This window comes from Pinus tabuliformis, chromosome 4_2 (genome assembly GCF_031772625.1).
Source record: "Pinus tabuliformis cultivar Carrire ecotype Pingquan chromosome 4_2, CPIR1, whole genome shotgun sequence".
NCBI classification, from domain to species: Eukaryota; Viridiplantae; Streptophyta; class Pinopsida; order Pinales; family Pinaceae; genus Pinus; species Pinus tabuliformis.
In genome coordinates this window covers 380,811,571-380,828,057 of record NC_142304.1, presented here as the reverse complement: position 1 = coordinate 380,828,057, position 16,487 = coordinate 380,811,571, and the positions used below count along the sequence as shown (strand labels likewise).

At 42.1% G+C, this 16,487-nt stretch overlaps 1 pseudogene across 1 annotated transcript in view; it reads right to left on the bottom strand.

Moving 5' to 3' along the window:
- LOC149169524 (uncharacterized) overlaps window positions 1-14,032 on the bottom strand; it is a 105,791-nt pseudogene extending 91,759 nt beyond the window's left edge. Inside the window, exons 1-2 of the transcript XR_016259202.1 lie at window positions 12,692-14,032; window positions 12,510-12,584 (exon numbers count right to left, since the gene is read on the bottom strand). The product of XR_016259202.1 is annotated as an uncharacterized LOC149169524 (transcript). The remainder of the gene's footprint in view (window positions 1-12,509; window positions 12,585-12,691) is intronic.
- Window positions 14,033-16,487: the final 2,455 nt, after the last annotated feature.

The window sequence follows — 16,487 nt, the reverse complement described above, 5'->3', positions numbered from 1 at the left end:
AAGAGGCAAGTGAACATTACTCTTTGAATAATAAAATCATTGCTATTCTGTGTTCTGGGTATCTTTTCTTCGCATATTCTGTATTGGGTATCATTTTGCAGGTTAAGAGCATAACAAGTGGTATCAGAGCACTTTCCAGGGCCGGTGGGATCTCCAATTCTTAGCAATTTTTTTTTTTGGCTAGAGACGTGTTCCGACGTCTTTAAACCACGAGATCTGTCGTTGAGCGCATAAACCTGCGGATTTGGGGAGGCATGCATACAGGAAATACAAGAGGTGGTCACGTCTGTTGGACTCCCTTGTAACCCTGTGGGTACCCCTTCGAGTAGTGGCGCATTAGACAGAACCGCGCACGGACTGTCTTCCACGTACCCTCTGGGTATATCGGAAGCCCCTAGGCTCCCTTGAAACCTCGCCATAGATAAACCATCGGCCATCTTGTGGCTACAGTACACCGAGAACAGCACTCGGAGAGATTACTCGCCCATACGATAGGGTAGTCGGGTTGTACGGCTAAGGGTACGGTCGATCCTCCTTAGTTAGAGCACTGAAACATTGGGCCGAGTACTACTGCCAGACCCTTATGTATATTGCGATCTGTAGCACCTGACACTCCTCAAGACCATAGTTCCCTTTTCTATCGGGGGATCGCACATCATCTATTCCAGATCTGCTGGTGCAATGGGGTGCAGCAGCAGCCGACATCAGTCCCGCAGTCTCAAGTTCGCAGATCAGTCATTCCGATCTATTCGAGCCAGCTGATCCGCAGCAGCAGTCTGTTCCGCCGCCCAGAGCTATCCGATCCGCCATTCAGATCTCTCAGATCCACCAGATCGAAGTTGTTGTGAAGGGTTCTTATACCGAGGTATAATTTTCGCAGGACTTTTGGCCGCATTGACATTTTGAGGATTTGGCGACTGCAGTATTGACCAGGGCGCTTATTGGTGATCTAGCCCATCAGAATCAGGATGACGAGCTGAGCACGGTGGTACCATTCAATTATTAGTGAAAATTTTTAGGCGGTCCCAATTTTTCATCAAGTTGGTGTATGGTAGAAACTAGAGATCAAGCAATGGCCAATGAAAGAATGGACGAACTTGAAAAATCCGTCCAATCCATCAATAAGCAGCTTACCAGACTATGTCTCCAGGTCCAGCAATTAATCGCGAAGGGCAAGGAGAAAGCCCAAGAGGAGGAGTATAATGACAATGAATACAATGAGGGTGAGTCTTGCCACCCTCCTCACGTCTGGCACACCCACCCACCACCCAGTCAGCGACCTCCCAAGTTGGACATGCATAAATTTGATGGTTCTCACCCGTCCGCATGGATAGCACAAATGGAGCAGTATTTCAAACTGAATCATATCTTAGATGATGCGACTAAGCTTATGTTGGGGAGCATGTACTTGGACAATGAATGGTGGCAATGGTGGGAATGGCATCAACGTTGCAATGGACCTTTTAAGACTTGGACCCAATTTACCAAAGCTCTTCGAGATCGATTTGAACAGGAGGACTCTTTTTTTGGGTCGTCTTACTAAGCTCCGACAGACAGGTACAGTGGATGAATATATTACAGCTTTTGAAGCCTTAGCCTTCCGCACTTGGGGTCTCTCAAATGCGTTCTACACGGAATGTTTTATCAGTGGTCTTAAAGAAGCCATCAAAGCTCAAGTCTTACTGCACCACCCTCCCACTTGGACAGAGGCTTGCAAGGTAGCCCGTAACGTGGAACGTGCATTAGCAGCCCAATACAGTCGCCCAAATTTCCCCACTAAAGGTCGTCCCCCACAGGCTCACAACACGACTCAAACACTTAAAGTCCAAAAGGTGTCACCTGCGGAAATGGCCGAAAGAAGGAAGTAAGGACTATGTTACTACTTTGATGAAAAATACTCCCCAGGTCATAAATGCAAGGAGCCCAATTTTTTTCAAATAGATGCCACTGACTACAGCTCAACAGAGGAAGATCCACCACTTGAGGAACATGAGGCGCTAGAAGAAGACAACCCGAAGGAGAATGTCTTTGACGAACCAGTTATTTCGCTGCATGCGTTGGCAGGGATTTCTTCCCCTCAAACTCTCAAAATCAGGGGTTTTCTTAAACATCGCCCAGTAGTAGTCTTGATTGATAGTGAAAGTGCCCATAATTTCATCCATTAAAAAATTGCAGAAGCAGTGCATTGTTTTGTATGAGCAGTTTCTAACTTCCAAGTCCAAATTGCGGATGGGGGCACAATGAAATGTGGAGGCCGCTGTGAAAATGTCAAACTTCAAATAGGGGATTATCAGTTGAAAACCCACGTGTTTTCCATACACATGGGGGGTTGCGACATTGTCCACGGCGCTGAATGGCTCCGCACTCTTGGGCCAATCACAATGGATTTTCAGGAGTTATATATGAGTTTTAAGCAGAACAACTACACACATACCCTCCGTGGACTCCAGGCGGGAGCCCCCTCTATCATCAGCTCGCATCGGATGGAAAAGTTGTTAAAAAAGGGCAATCATGGAGTGGTAGCTCAATTTAATGCCATCTAGGTCGTCGAAACCAAGTCTCTGCCAATTCTTCCTGAGATGCAACATATTTTAAATAACCATCTGCCGGTCTTTGACAAGCCTCATGAGCTTCCACCCTCGCGAGGGGAACATGATCATAGCATCACCTTGGTTCCAGGGGCCCAACCCCCAAATGTGCGGCCATACAGATATCCGTTCACCCAAAAGAATGAAATAGAAAAAATCATCAAGGAACTTTTGGAAGCAGGTGTCATTCGTCCCAGCATTAGTCCTTATTCATCCCCAGTGGTCATGGTGCTCAAGAAAGATGGGGAGTGGCGGATGTGTCCCGACTTCAGGGCCCTCAATAAGTTGACAGTCAAAGATAAATTTCCCATTCCGGTGGTTGACGATTTGCTAGACGAACTCAATGGGGCTCAATTCTTCACTAAGCTGGATCTTCGCTCAAGCTACCACCAAATTCACATGAAGGAAGTCGACATTCCCAAGACTTCTTTCTGAACTCATGAAGGCCATTATGAGTTCCTGGTCATGCCATTTGGTCTTTGTAATGCCCCCTCTACTTTTCAGAGTCTTATGAATCACATTCTCAAGCCATATCTCAGGAAATTTGTCCTTGTCTTCTTCGATGACATCCTCATCTATAGTGGCACTTGGGTTGCACACCTTCAGCATGTAGATCTACTTTTACACCTGCTCCGCAAGCATAAATTATTTGTCAAGATGTCCAAGTTTTCGTTTGGCATGGAAGAAGTTGAGTATTTGGGCCACATTGTGGGGCATGAAGGTGTCAAGGTGGACCCCAAAAAGATTCAGGCAATGCAAGAATGGCCTCAACCTAAGACCTTGAAGAGCTTGAGAGGATTTTTGGGTCTCACAGGCTATTATCGTAAATTTGTCCGCAACTATGGCCGCATAGCGAAGCCCCTCACTCAACTCCTAAAGAAAAATTCCTTCTTCTGGAATGAGGAAGCACAACAGGCATTTACCGCTCTCAAAAACACCATGTGTTCCACTCCAGTCTTAGCACTACCTGACTTCACCAAATCCTTTGTCATTGAATGTGATGCTTCGGGGACCGGTATTGGGGCGGTCTTAATGCAGAAAGGGCGACCTTTGGCCTTCACAAGCCAACAACTAAGTGGGAGGAATCTGGGCCAATCTACCTACGAAAAAGAAATGATGGCCATCTTACATGCAGTTGAGACCTGGCGACCTTACTTATTGGGGCGACGTTTCCAAATCCGCACAGATCATCACAGTCTTAAATATTTTTTGGAGCAACGCCTATCCTCCCCACAACAAAATAAATGGCTCCCCAAAATGCTGGGATATGATTATGAGATCATTTACAAGAAAGGGGATCAGGTCTTTTTGAGGCTGCAACCATATAAGCAAACATCACTCAAAGACAAGGGTTGTCAGAAGCTATCTCCAAAATTCTACGGACCATACCAAGTACTTCAGTGCATTGGAGAAGTGGCTTACAAGTTGGCTTTGCCACCTACTGCAAAAATCCATCCAGTTTTCCATGTATCGTGCCTCAAGAAAGTGATTGGGAACAATTGCCGAGTTCAAACCAGTCTACCTGAATTGGACGAAGAAGGGTCAATCTGGCTTCAACCCGAATAGGTTCTAGACACAAGAGTCAAACACCTGCGCGGCTGCATGATTAAGGAAGTCCTCGTCAAATGGAAAGACACCTCTCCGGAAGATGCAACTTGGGAACCAGCCACTATTCTTCAGTAGTTTCTGCAGCTTCAGCCTTGAGGACAAGGCTAGTCTTAAGGGGGAGGGCATGTTAGGGTCCCACCCTAACCCCCTTATTTATGTCATGGGATCACGTCATAGTCAAGAGTCAATAAAGCCCATATTAATATTTGTAAGTGGTTAACCCACAAGTAATGACGGGACCACAGTTAGTTGAAAATGGGCCGTAGTATTAGATAGATGGTATTAATAAAACCCACGGTATTGGCCCATGGTATTGCATGTATGAGTCATATATAAAGGATAGAGACTCCCTGCGAGGAGTATCGTGTCTTATTTTGTAATCGAGCTCTGCTCTATTGGAGGTTCCCCCTCGAAGAGGCAAGTGAACATTACTCTTTGAATAATAAAATCATTGCTATTCTGTGTTCTGGGTATCTTTTCTTCGCATATTCTGTATTGGGTATCATTTTGCAGGTTAAGATCATAACAAGTGGTATCAGATAACTTTCCAGGGCCGGTGGGATCTCCAATTCTTAGAAAAAAAAAAAATTGGCTAGAGACGTGTTCCGACGTCTTTAAACCACGGGATCTGTAATTGAGCGCATAAACCTGGATTTGGGGAGGCATGCACGCAGGAAATACAAGAGGTGGTCACGTCTGTTGGACTCCCTTGTAACCCCTGTGGGTACCCCTTCGAGTAGTGGCGCATTAGACAGAACCGCGCACAGACTGTCTTCCACGTACCCTCTGGGTATATCGGAAGCCCCTAGGCTCCCTTGAAACCTCGCCATAGATAAACCATCGGCCGTCTTGTGGCTACAGTACACCGAGAACAACACTCGGAGAGATTACTCGCCCGTACAATAGGGTAGTCGGGTTGTACGGCTAAGGGTATGGTCGATACTCCTTAGTTAGAGCCCTAAAACATTGGGCCGAGTACTACTACCAGACCCTTATGTATATTGTGATCTGTAGCACCTGACACTCCTCAAGACCATAGTTCCCTTTTCTATCGGGGGATCGCACATCATCTATTCCAGATCTGTTGGTGCAATGGGGTGCAGCAGCAGCCGACATCAGTCCCACAGTCTTAAGTTCGCAGATCAGTCATTCCGATCTATTCGAGCCAGCCGATCCGCAGCAGTAGTCTGTTCCGCCGCCCAGAGCTATCCGATCCGCCATTCAGATCTCTCAGATCCACCAGATCGAAGTTGTTGTGAAGGGTTCTTATACCGAGGTATAATTTTCGCAGGACTTTTGGCTGCATTGACATTTTGAGGATTTGGCGACTGCAGTATTGACCAGGGCGCTTATTGGTGATCTAGCCCATCAGAATCAGGACGACGAGCTGAGCATGGTGGTACCATTCAATTATTAGTGAAAATTTTTAGGCGGTCCCAATTTTTCATCAAGTTGGTGTATGGTAGAAACTAGAGCTCAAGCAATGGCCAATGAAAGAATGGACGAACTTGAAAAATCCGTCCAATCCATCAATAAGCAGCTTACCGGACTATGTCTCTAGGTCCAGCAATTAATCCCGAAGGGCAAGGAGCAAGCCCAAGAGGAGGAGTATAATGACAATGAATACAATGAGGGTAAGTCTTGCCACCCTCCTCACATCTGGCACACCCACCCACCACCCAGTCAGCGACCTCCCAAGTTGGACATGCATAAATTTGACGGTTCTCACCCGTCCGCATGGATAGCACAAATGGAGCAGTATTTCAAACTGAATCATATCTTAGATGATGCGACTAAGCTTATGTTGGGGAGCATGTACTTGGACAATAAACGGTGGCAATGGTGGGAATGGCATCAACGTTGCAATGGACCTTTTAAGACTTGGACCCAATTTACCAAAGCTCTTCGAGATCGATTTGAACAGGAGGACTCTTTTTTTGGGTCGTATTACTAAGCTCCGACAGACAGGTACAGTGGATGAATATATTACAGCTTTTGAAGCCTTAGCCTTCCGCACTTGGGGTCTCTCAAATGTGTTCTACACGGAATGTTTTACCAGTGGTCTTAAAGAAGCCATCAAAGCTCAAGTCTTACTGCACCACCCTCCCACTTAGACAGAGGTTTGCAAGGTAGCCCGTAACGTGGAATGTGCATTAGCAGCCCAATACAGTCGCCCAAATTTCCCCGCTAAAGGTCGTCCCCCACAGGCTCACAACACGACTCAAACACTTAAAGTCCAAAAGGTGTCACCTGCGGAAATGGCCGAAAGAAGGAAGTAAGGACTATGTTACTACTTTGATGAAAAATACTCCCCAGGTCATAAATGCAAGGAGCCCAAATTTTTTCAAATAGATGCCACTGACTACAGCTCAACAGAGGAAGATCCACCACTTGAGGAACATGAGGCGCTAGAAGAAGACAACCCAAAGGAGAATGTCTTTGACGAACCAGTTATTTGGCTGCATGCATTGGCAGGGATTTCTTCCCCTCAAACTCTCAAAATCAGGGGTTTTCTTAAACATCGCCCAATAGTAGTCTTGATTGATAGTGGAAGTGCCCATAATTTCATCCATTAAAAAATCGCAGAAGCAGTGCATTGTTTTGTATGAGAAGTTTCTAACTTCCAAGTCCAAATTGCGGATGGGGGCACAACGAAATGTGAAGGCCGTTGTGAAAATGTCAAACTTCAAATAGGGGATTATCAGTTGAAAACCCACATGTTTTCCATACACATGGGGGGTTGCGACATTTTCCACGGTGCTGAATGGCTCCACACTCGTGGGCCAATCACAATGGATTTTCAGGAGTTATATATGAGTTTTAAGCAGAACAACTACACACATACCCTCCGTGGACTCCAGGCGGGAGCCCCCTCTATCATCAGCTCGCATCGGATGGAAAAGTTGTTAAAAAAGGGCAATCATGGAGTGGTAACTCAATTTAATGCCATCTAGGTCGTCGAAACCAAGTCTCTACCAATTCATCCTGAGATGCAACAGATTTTAAATAACCATCTGCCGATCTTTGACAAGCCTCATGAGCTTCCACCCTCGCGAGGGGAACATGATCATAGCATCACCTTGGTTCCAGGGGCCCAACCCCCAAATGTGCGGCCATACAGATATCCGTTCACCCAAAAGAATGAAATAGAAAATATCATCAAGGAACTTTTGGAAGCAGGTGTCATTCGTCCCAGCATTAGTCCTTATTCATCCCCAGTGGTCATGGTGCTCAAGAAAGATGGGGAGTGGCAGATGTGTCCCGACTTCAGGGCCCTCAATAAGTTGACAGTCAAAGATAAATTTCCCATTCCGGTGGTTGACGATTTGCTAGACAAACTCAATGGGGCTCAATTCTTCACTAAGTTGGATCTTCGCTCAGGCTACCACCAAATTCGCATGAAGGAAGTTGACATTCCCAAGACTGCTTTCCGAACTCATGAAGGCCATTATGAGTTCCTGGTCATGCCATTTGGTCTTTGTAATGCCCCTCTACTTTTCAGAGTCTTATGAATCACATTCTCAAGCCATATCTCAGGAAATTTGTCCTTGTCTTCTTCGATGACATCCTCATCTATAGTGGCACTTGGGCTGCACATCTTCAGCATGTAGATCTACTTTTACACCTGCTCCGCAAGCATAAATTATTTGTCAAGATGTCCAAGTGTTCGTTTGGCATGGAAGAAGTTGAGTATTTGGGCCACCTTGTGGGGCGTGAAGGTGTCATGGTGGACCCCAAAAAGATCCAGGCAATGCAAGAATGGCCTCAACCTAAGACCTTGAAGAGCTTGAGAGGATTTTTGGGTCTCACAGGCTATTATCGTAAATTTTTCCGCAACTATGGCCGCATAGCGAAGCCCCTCACTCAAATCCTAAAGAAAAATTCCTTCTTCTGGAATGAGGAAGCACAACATGCATTTACCGCTCTCAAAAACACCATGTGTTCCACTCCAGTCTTAGCACTACCTGACTTCACCAAATCCTTTGTCATTGAATGTGATGCTTCGGGGACCGGTATTGGGGCGGTCTTAATGCAGAAAGAGCGACCTTTGGCCTTCACAAGCAAACAACTAAGTGGGAGGAATCTGGGCCAATCTACCTACGAAAAAGAAATGATGTCCATCTTACATGCAGTCGAGACCTGGCGACCTTACTTATTAGGGCGACGTTTCCAAATCTGCACAGATCATCACAGTCTTAAATATTTTTTGGAGCAATGCCTATCCTCCCCACAACAAAATAAATGGCTCGCCAAAATGCTGGGATATGATTATGAGATCATTTACAAGAAAGGGGATCAGGTCTTTTTGAGGCTGCAACCATATAACCAAAAATCACTCAAAGACAAGGGTTGTCAGAAGCTATCTCCAAAATTCTACGGACCATACCAAGTATTTCAACGCATTGGAGAAGTGGCTTACAAGTTGTCTTTGCCACCTACTGCAAAAATCCATCCAGTTTTCCATGTATCGTGTCTCAAGAAAGTGATCGGGAACAATTGCCGAGTTCAAACCAGTCTACCTGAATTGGACGAAGAAGGGTCAATCTGGCTTCAACCCGAACAGGTTCTAGACACAAGAGACAAACACCTGCACGTCTGCATGATTAAGGAAGTCCTCGTCAAATGGAAAGACACCTATCTGGAAGATGCAACTTGGGAACCATCCACTATTCTTCAGTAGTTTCCACAGCTTCAGCCTTGAGGACAAGGCTGGTCTTAAGGGGGAGGGCATGTTAGGGTCCCACCCTAACCCCCTTATTTATGTCATGGGATCACGTCATAGTCAAGAGTCAATAAAGCCCATATTAATATTTGTAAGTGGTTAACCCGCAAGTAATGACGGGACCACAGTTAGTTGCAAATGGGCCGCAGTATTAGATAGATGGTATTAATAAAACCCACAGTATTGGCCCGTGGTGTTGCATGTATGAGTCATATATAAAGGACAGAGACTCCCTGCGAGGAGTATCGTGTCTTATTTTGTAATCGAGCTCTGCTCTATTGGAGGTTTCCCCCTCGAAGAGGCAAGTGAACATTACTCTTTGAATAATAAAAGCATTGATATTCTGTGTTCTGGGTATCTTTTCTTCGCATATTCTGTATTGGGTATCATTTTGCATCGTGGGCCAATATCCCTCAGTAATGTGAGCATCATGGACCAATACCCCTCTAGGCCATTCGCCCCTATTCAAATCAACATGGCCCCATCCTTCAGTAACGTGAGCATCGTGGACCAATATCCCTATAGGCCATTCGCCCCTATTCAAATCAACATGGCCCCATGGGTGAACGTATCATTATCTATTAGTAAATTAGCATGACCCCATGGGATAATGTTCGCCTAATGCTACAAAAACATAAAAAATCACTAATCTCAAACTTATCTCCCACTTTGAATCTTGAAAGAAAAGGGGCAACCACATCTAGTGACATGAGGGATGCCAACAAAGGTAGCTTCCATGTTTCCCTTTCTTCTCATACTTCTTCACACTTGAATATAGCTCAACTAAACATTACGGAGGTGGCCTTTGATTTCCATTTTCATTTTTTTAGGCAATTAAATAAGAGTTCAAAGAATGGATAGTGTTGTCAAAATATCGAAGCAATGGGCCACTAAGAAGTCATTAGACATAGAATTTAAGAAATGGGTTCCAAACTCAAGCTTTTTAAGGACTAAAAGAACCAAGATCTTATGGCTTGTGGTGCTTCTCAAAATTCTATTGACCTCACTCTTACCAGATTTATAAATCAACAACTACATACACAAATACATAGAAAATCTCCAAAATGATAGCGATTTACATAATTCGATAGGCAAAAAATGTCAAAACACCCACAAAACCAAGAGACAACCAACAAGCATTAGACACCATCAAAATATACCAAGGTTGGATAATATGGAAACGATCCAGGAGATCACAAGGGTTTGAAATCAAAGTGCACATGCCCCTTTATGTGGGCCAAATGGATTTCCAAATGGTCGAGCTACTTTTGTATGTGTCACTGCCCTCTGCAAAGGTTAACCAGTCTATCTTGCATCTCCCACAAATTACGTTGAATATGATTGATGAAATCAACTGTTTCATTGTGATCATCTTTCTAGGCTTGATTGATCTAGTCCAAAGAATTACTCAACTGTCGAATAACACTACCATTGTCTTTTGTCAGAAAGATGTTTTCCATAGAGGGAAAAGACTAAGAGAGCGATAGACCTATTGTTTCTCCATGGCCCTACTCATGGTATTGTTGTTGTCTCTGAAGTCCACTTGACTCTTGTGGAGGTTATACCCACCAAGCTTTTTGAGAAGGTCAAGGAAATCCCACACTAGAGAAGGCAAAGAATTAAGGTTTTTAGGGTTGCATTGTCAACCAATCAAGCAAGCTTCCCCCTTTCCCGAAGGCACCTATACCATATACTACCGTAATCTAGGACACTCATGCCACTCAAATGTCCATGGTGATGGTTCACCTTCCGCCAACAAATCCTGGATGCCCCAACTTCCTTAAGAAAATAGAGAAGGAAATTATGAACATACCTTGATAGACACCCACTCTATGCCACCAGACACAAATAATTTGAGAATTATAAATAGACAGTTAACCAATAGAAAAGGAATGACTAGGCCTAGAGATTTAAACTTGGTGTGGATAACCCATACCCACACCGAGAACAAAACCAAGGATCATGCACCAATGTTGAAGATGGTCTTCTCCTCTATAAGCCTTCCACCGCGTGGCATAATTTCCAAATTCCACTTTGCCTTGCTCTAGAGCTCCTTCTATCTAAGATTCTCAGGGCCAATTTTCCTTAGGATAGTTGCCATCACCCCTAGGATAAGGTTAGGAGTGTTTCTTATGAATTTCTCCTAATTCCTCAACGCACAAACAGATAGCCTGCCAAATATCCTCCTTCCCTTTTTACTCTAGTACCTTAACCATTAATGGGCATACCAACGTCCTCTCCTCTAGTACAAGATATCAATGAGTGAAAAGACATGCATTAAAACCAATAATAGCCACACTACAATGAACGCTTCACACAAATATATATAATGCCGAAGTGCCCTACCAAACTTTATGTGATGCCAAGAAAAATAATGAAATAACAAACTACTTTCACAATCCCAAAATTCATGCCGTGTTTTAAATAAACAAAATATTTCTTCTTTAAATAATAGAAGAAAAAACCAATCGAAAAAAACCATCTCACAAATTAAGCATCACAAATAAAAAGTTCAAATCTTAAAAAGAAAAATACATTTAAAATCATGATCAATAACCATGAAAAGTCACTCATAGAGACCCACAACTACTTCCCACCATCAAAAGATACCATCACATTTCCCAAGAGAAATAGTGGAATAGCAAACCACTTCCACAATCCAAAAAGTCCGTGCATTATTTTAAATAAATAAAATATTCCTTCTTTAAATAATAGAAGAAAAACCCAACCAACACAAAAAAAACCTTCTTACACAAATTCAGCATCATAAATAAAAAGTTTATTTCTTAAAAAAAAAAACATTTAATATTAAAATCATGTTCAACAACCATGAACTTTTCACTCATGGAGACCAACGACCACTTCCCAACATCAAAAGACACTATCACATTTCCCATCCAGCTGTTTGGAAATCCGTAAAAACAAAGCCTCAAAAGTTTATGCAAAAAATAGAAAGATGATCATCAAGTTTACTTCACTGTCAATTAGTTTAATTAGTATGAGCAGTGACAATAACCTTTTCAATCATAAACTTTATGTTTTACTTTCCATTATTCTTACCACTGTTATGTCGATTCCTGGATGCTTTTCGAAATTTGTAAAAGATGTATTGAGAAGAAAACATGATTGTGAGCCACCACACCATTTTTTTTGCCATATATGTTAAGATTTCTAGCTTTTAACTAACGTAAAATAAATAAATAGTAAAACATGCACGTTTCTGATCTCTCAAGGTGACTATCAATGCAAATATACTTAAAGCCTTTATGAAAGTTTATACCGAGGCAATGATAGATCAGTTCAAATATCGTATGGTATCCTGATTTGGCGAGTTTATCCACCAACTAATGTTAGAGCTAGAGGACGTTATTTACGTAGAGCATAAAGCAAAATGTAACTGGAAAGAACGTTTATAGCAGCTACGTTGATTTTATAATGATACGGGGAACCATTATTTACATGGCGCAAAGAGAAAGTAGAAACAACGTTTATACCATTTTGTAGCTATGATTATAATAAAATTTGTAGATCTGGAAATCTGTTTTTGAAAAATTGGATTGAAGCTATGGTAAGAGTTTTGTGTAACTTACAGCATATTACAAGGATCGTTTTTGAGTGTTTTCCACGGTTTCGAAACAGGTTTCCAGACGCCTTGCAGCCGGAACCTAGACAAGTTTAATGGACTATCAATTACAAATATAATCTATATGAGGGTGCAAAGTAGCAAAATTGAACTTCAAAGAAAATCGATAAAGTTCGGCCATTTATTTACCCTTTTTGCATCCGATACCCTTTGAAAAGCCATCTCCTTCAAATCCTTCACTGCACGAGCATATATGTCCCCATTCATTATTGTCGGGCTTCAGAAAATCGGAACAACTAGCATTCGGAGAACAAGAATTCAGCATACATTTACTGTTCACCCACCAACCCAATTCAAGCTTATCCACATCAATACTGATGGAACCAGTACCATAGGATGCCATCTCAGAGATAAAGCTGTTAAGAAAGTATTTGCAAGCAGAATCCTTAAGGTATTTCCAAGACAGCCACCGACCGTCGGTATTTGAAAAACATGTAATCGGACCTGATTTTGTCAGGCAATTTTCTCTACCTTCATAGTATTTAGAACCAATGCTTCTTACATCTGTAATATTGAACTTGCAGTCAGATTTTTTGCAGTTATCCATCAGCAATACATTCCGATTGGTGAGACCAAATTGTTCTTTGAAAGATGATGAGAGACCTGTATCCTCGTAGCATCTGGATTTGTTGTCTTTAGTCTGCCACGGCTGAATGATTATACTCGAATTAGTAAAATTCAGAACCTTGAATCCTTGCAAATGCACATCACCACTTTCAGAGCAATCGCTATCCAGTATGTATGGACATGAGCCGCCGAAGCCAAATGGATATTTCACTGTTGTTGAACCACAGGTCCGGTTGCAAAGAATTTCAGCATCGGTGAACACAGCTATCCTGTGTAAAAAAAGCACTTGAAAAATCATCAAAATGGCTGGAATTCTCCTTGACTTGCTTTCATTGGTCTCAAAAAGCAATGGTTGTAACTCTCTTTGATTTGCTTTCATTTGATGAAGTAGCCTCGTGTTTTTTAAGTATCTCCTTTTCTAACCTATCGGCTGCCCCCTTTTATGATACTTTCAAAGGAAAATGAAAATGGCAGATATGTCAAAATGTACTCGGTCAATCCTTGCATTCCGTAAATATCTCCTTTTGTAACCTTTCGTCTGCCCTGATACTTTCAAAGGAAAATGAAACTAGAAATTGAATTCTAAATGGCAAGAATGTCAAAATGTACTCGGTCAATCCCGGCAGTCCGTATGCGTAATCTCCAATTTAGATGTACATTGACCGAAATACTGGGAAGCGTACCTCTGTACTTCAAAATTAGTGAAAAGGTTTCGTCCAATAGCACGGTCCTTTGATCTTTCAGTTGGAAAGGAGTAAGCTAGGTTGACAGCAAAAGGCTTACAATCTGGTAGCAAAAGGATTTCCTTTCCGAATAGTCTGGTCGGAAAAGAATTTTCTTTCCTGTTACAATGCGGTAGCTCGATCATTTAGATTGAAAAGGAAATCTGGTAGTAATATGAAAATTTTCTATTATAAATATTATCAAAATTTAGTATAATAACCTTTTTTCCTTAACAAATATTTTAGATTTTTGACAAAAAATATAGTACTGATCAAAATTTCTCCATCATCAGCTCTGAATCTATGCAAATTTCCTTAATAAAAGAGGAAAATTTTGATTACTCCCTCTGGAATTTGATGGAAAGAAAGGTGAACATACATATTACTCTTAAAGCCTTCTGGAATCTCCTGCAAAAGCTTACAATCGCTTCAAAGATAAAATCTAAGAAGCCTGTAATGGGGGATTGCAGGTGTTTAAAGATTACATAAGCGTACACAATTGGAGAAAATATTATGGAATGGATGTAGGTCACAATTTCAGGGTTTGATAGAACTTTGGCTGGGATTTATCTGAATCTTTTCAAATTTTCCTAATAAAAGAGAAAATTCTTTACTGCTCCGTCTAGAATTCGACAGAAAGAAAGATGAACATACATGTTACAGTTAAAGCCTTCTGAAATTTCCTGCGAAAACTTACAATCGCTTCAGAAATAAAATCTAAGAAGCCTGAAATGAAGGATTGCAGGCGATTAAAGATTACATAACCGCGCAGACCCGGGGAAAATAGTATGGAATGGATGTAGGTCATAATTTCAGGGTTTGATAGAACTTTGGTTGGAATTGATTATGCTTATTCGTTGGATCTTTTCTTTTATAATACATGTTTTGTGTAAAAGAATAATAATGCTTGCTTCTGAAACGATAATGATTGAATGAATCACACTTATCTTCTAATTATATGAAATTACTTTACTACTGTATAAGATTTCATCTCCTCTGCTCTTAAAACCAGTGGAATTCTATTCTTAAAATGAACAAAAAAAAGTGAGAAGAAAGTAACGCGATACATCCGAAAATAGGATTAGCTCTTTATAGATCCATCTTATCCTGGCCGCATCCTAGGTAGCTTAACTCGCTATCGATCCATGTACGGATCTTCTCTGTGCACCAAAGACTTCCAATGTTTCTCGGTAAATAATGCGTAGAATGTGTAAGCATTCAAGGGAAGAGGATTATTTTTTTCAGAGGAAAAAACGAGATAGATTATATTAAGGAAATATAATGATCTAAATACAGAATGTTGTATGATAACCAGTCCAGCAAAGAGGCTATCTAGATATTTATCCATATGAAAAAGAGAGTATGATAAGCATAAGAAGCCGCATATAATGAAGAAGTCCAGATGTAGGCCGGATGAAGAGACCCTATGAGCCCAAAACGTATAATTGCTCTCCATGTGATAGATATGACAGATATTGCAGCGAAAAAGTTGTCCATATGACAGATATGAAGCAAGAGCGCCTGAGCATAATTCAAGAGGGCAGGAGGCCCATTATGGAATTCAAAATAGATGCCAGAGACCTGTTTGAGTTGTTGAACATACAGTCGTTCCTTCATGTCCATAGGAACCAACAGGAGATAACAAAAAGGGAGCGCCAGGGGGGACATTGGGAGCTCCACCAAGAGAAAGCTGCCTGTACAGAGGAAAAAGACTGATGAGAGAAACCAAAAATTAAGGAAAGCTCATACCAGATAGACGATGTGGCGGCACATTGGAAGCTCATACCAGATAGCCACAGAACTGCAGCTATCTGCCATTAATAAGTTCAACGCCTTTGGAATCACAGAATTGCAGGCTCCTTTGGAATTGCAGAATCCTGGTGTAGTTTGGACGCGCTTTAGGCTTGATATGGTAAGGCTCTCAATCATGTGGTTCTTCAATATGTTTGATTTGTACATTTGGCCTACTTTTATGGTATTATGCCAGGTTTTAGCTTAAATTTTCGTGTTGATCGGTTGCCTTTCCATAGTCCGGCCTTTAAAAGTGTAAAAGCGTCGTTTCTACATTGATTTCATTAAGCTTTGTGTTCTACTAAACTGTATCCATCAAAAGTTTTGCACAATTGTATGCATTCTAGTGAATCTGGTAATAATTCGTGTATTAATCTCGGCAAATCCGAGAGAGGGTTAATATTGATCGGTTTTGTATAAATTAGCAGAGATATAATCCTCTTCCCTTTAGATATCTTTTTGGCCTTGGCTTTACCCTCTGACTTGACGAATGAGGGCGACTTATGTAACGAAGTAAATACCAGGTCTTTTGTTTCCCCCCCTGAGAAACCTCTGCCTTCCCAGGTAACCTTTCCTCCCCCGCATAATCTAGGTTAACCAGGAAGCTCCATTGGTAGGTCTTATACTTCGTTTCCACCCCAGAGTTAACCCTTCATCTCCTTATTAACTCTTAGCTAACGAAGAAAAGGTAAACCCCATATCCGAGCCAAGCCTTCCAGAAAGACCGCAGAGGATGGAAAGACAGATTGAATAAACCTCCCCCATTGATGAACGAGTTGAACATGAACGAGTTGCAACTGCCGATAGCCGAGTGGATACAACATCCGGTCTGGTCTGGTACGGTC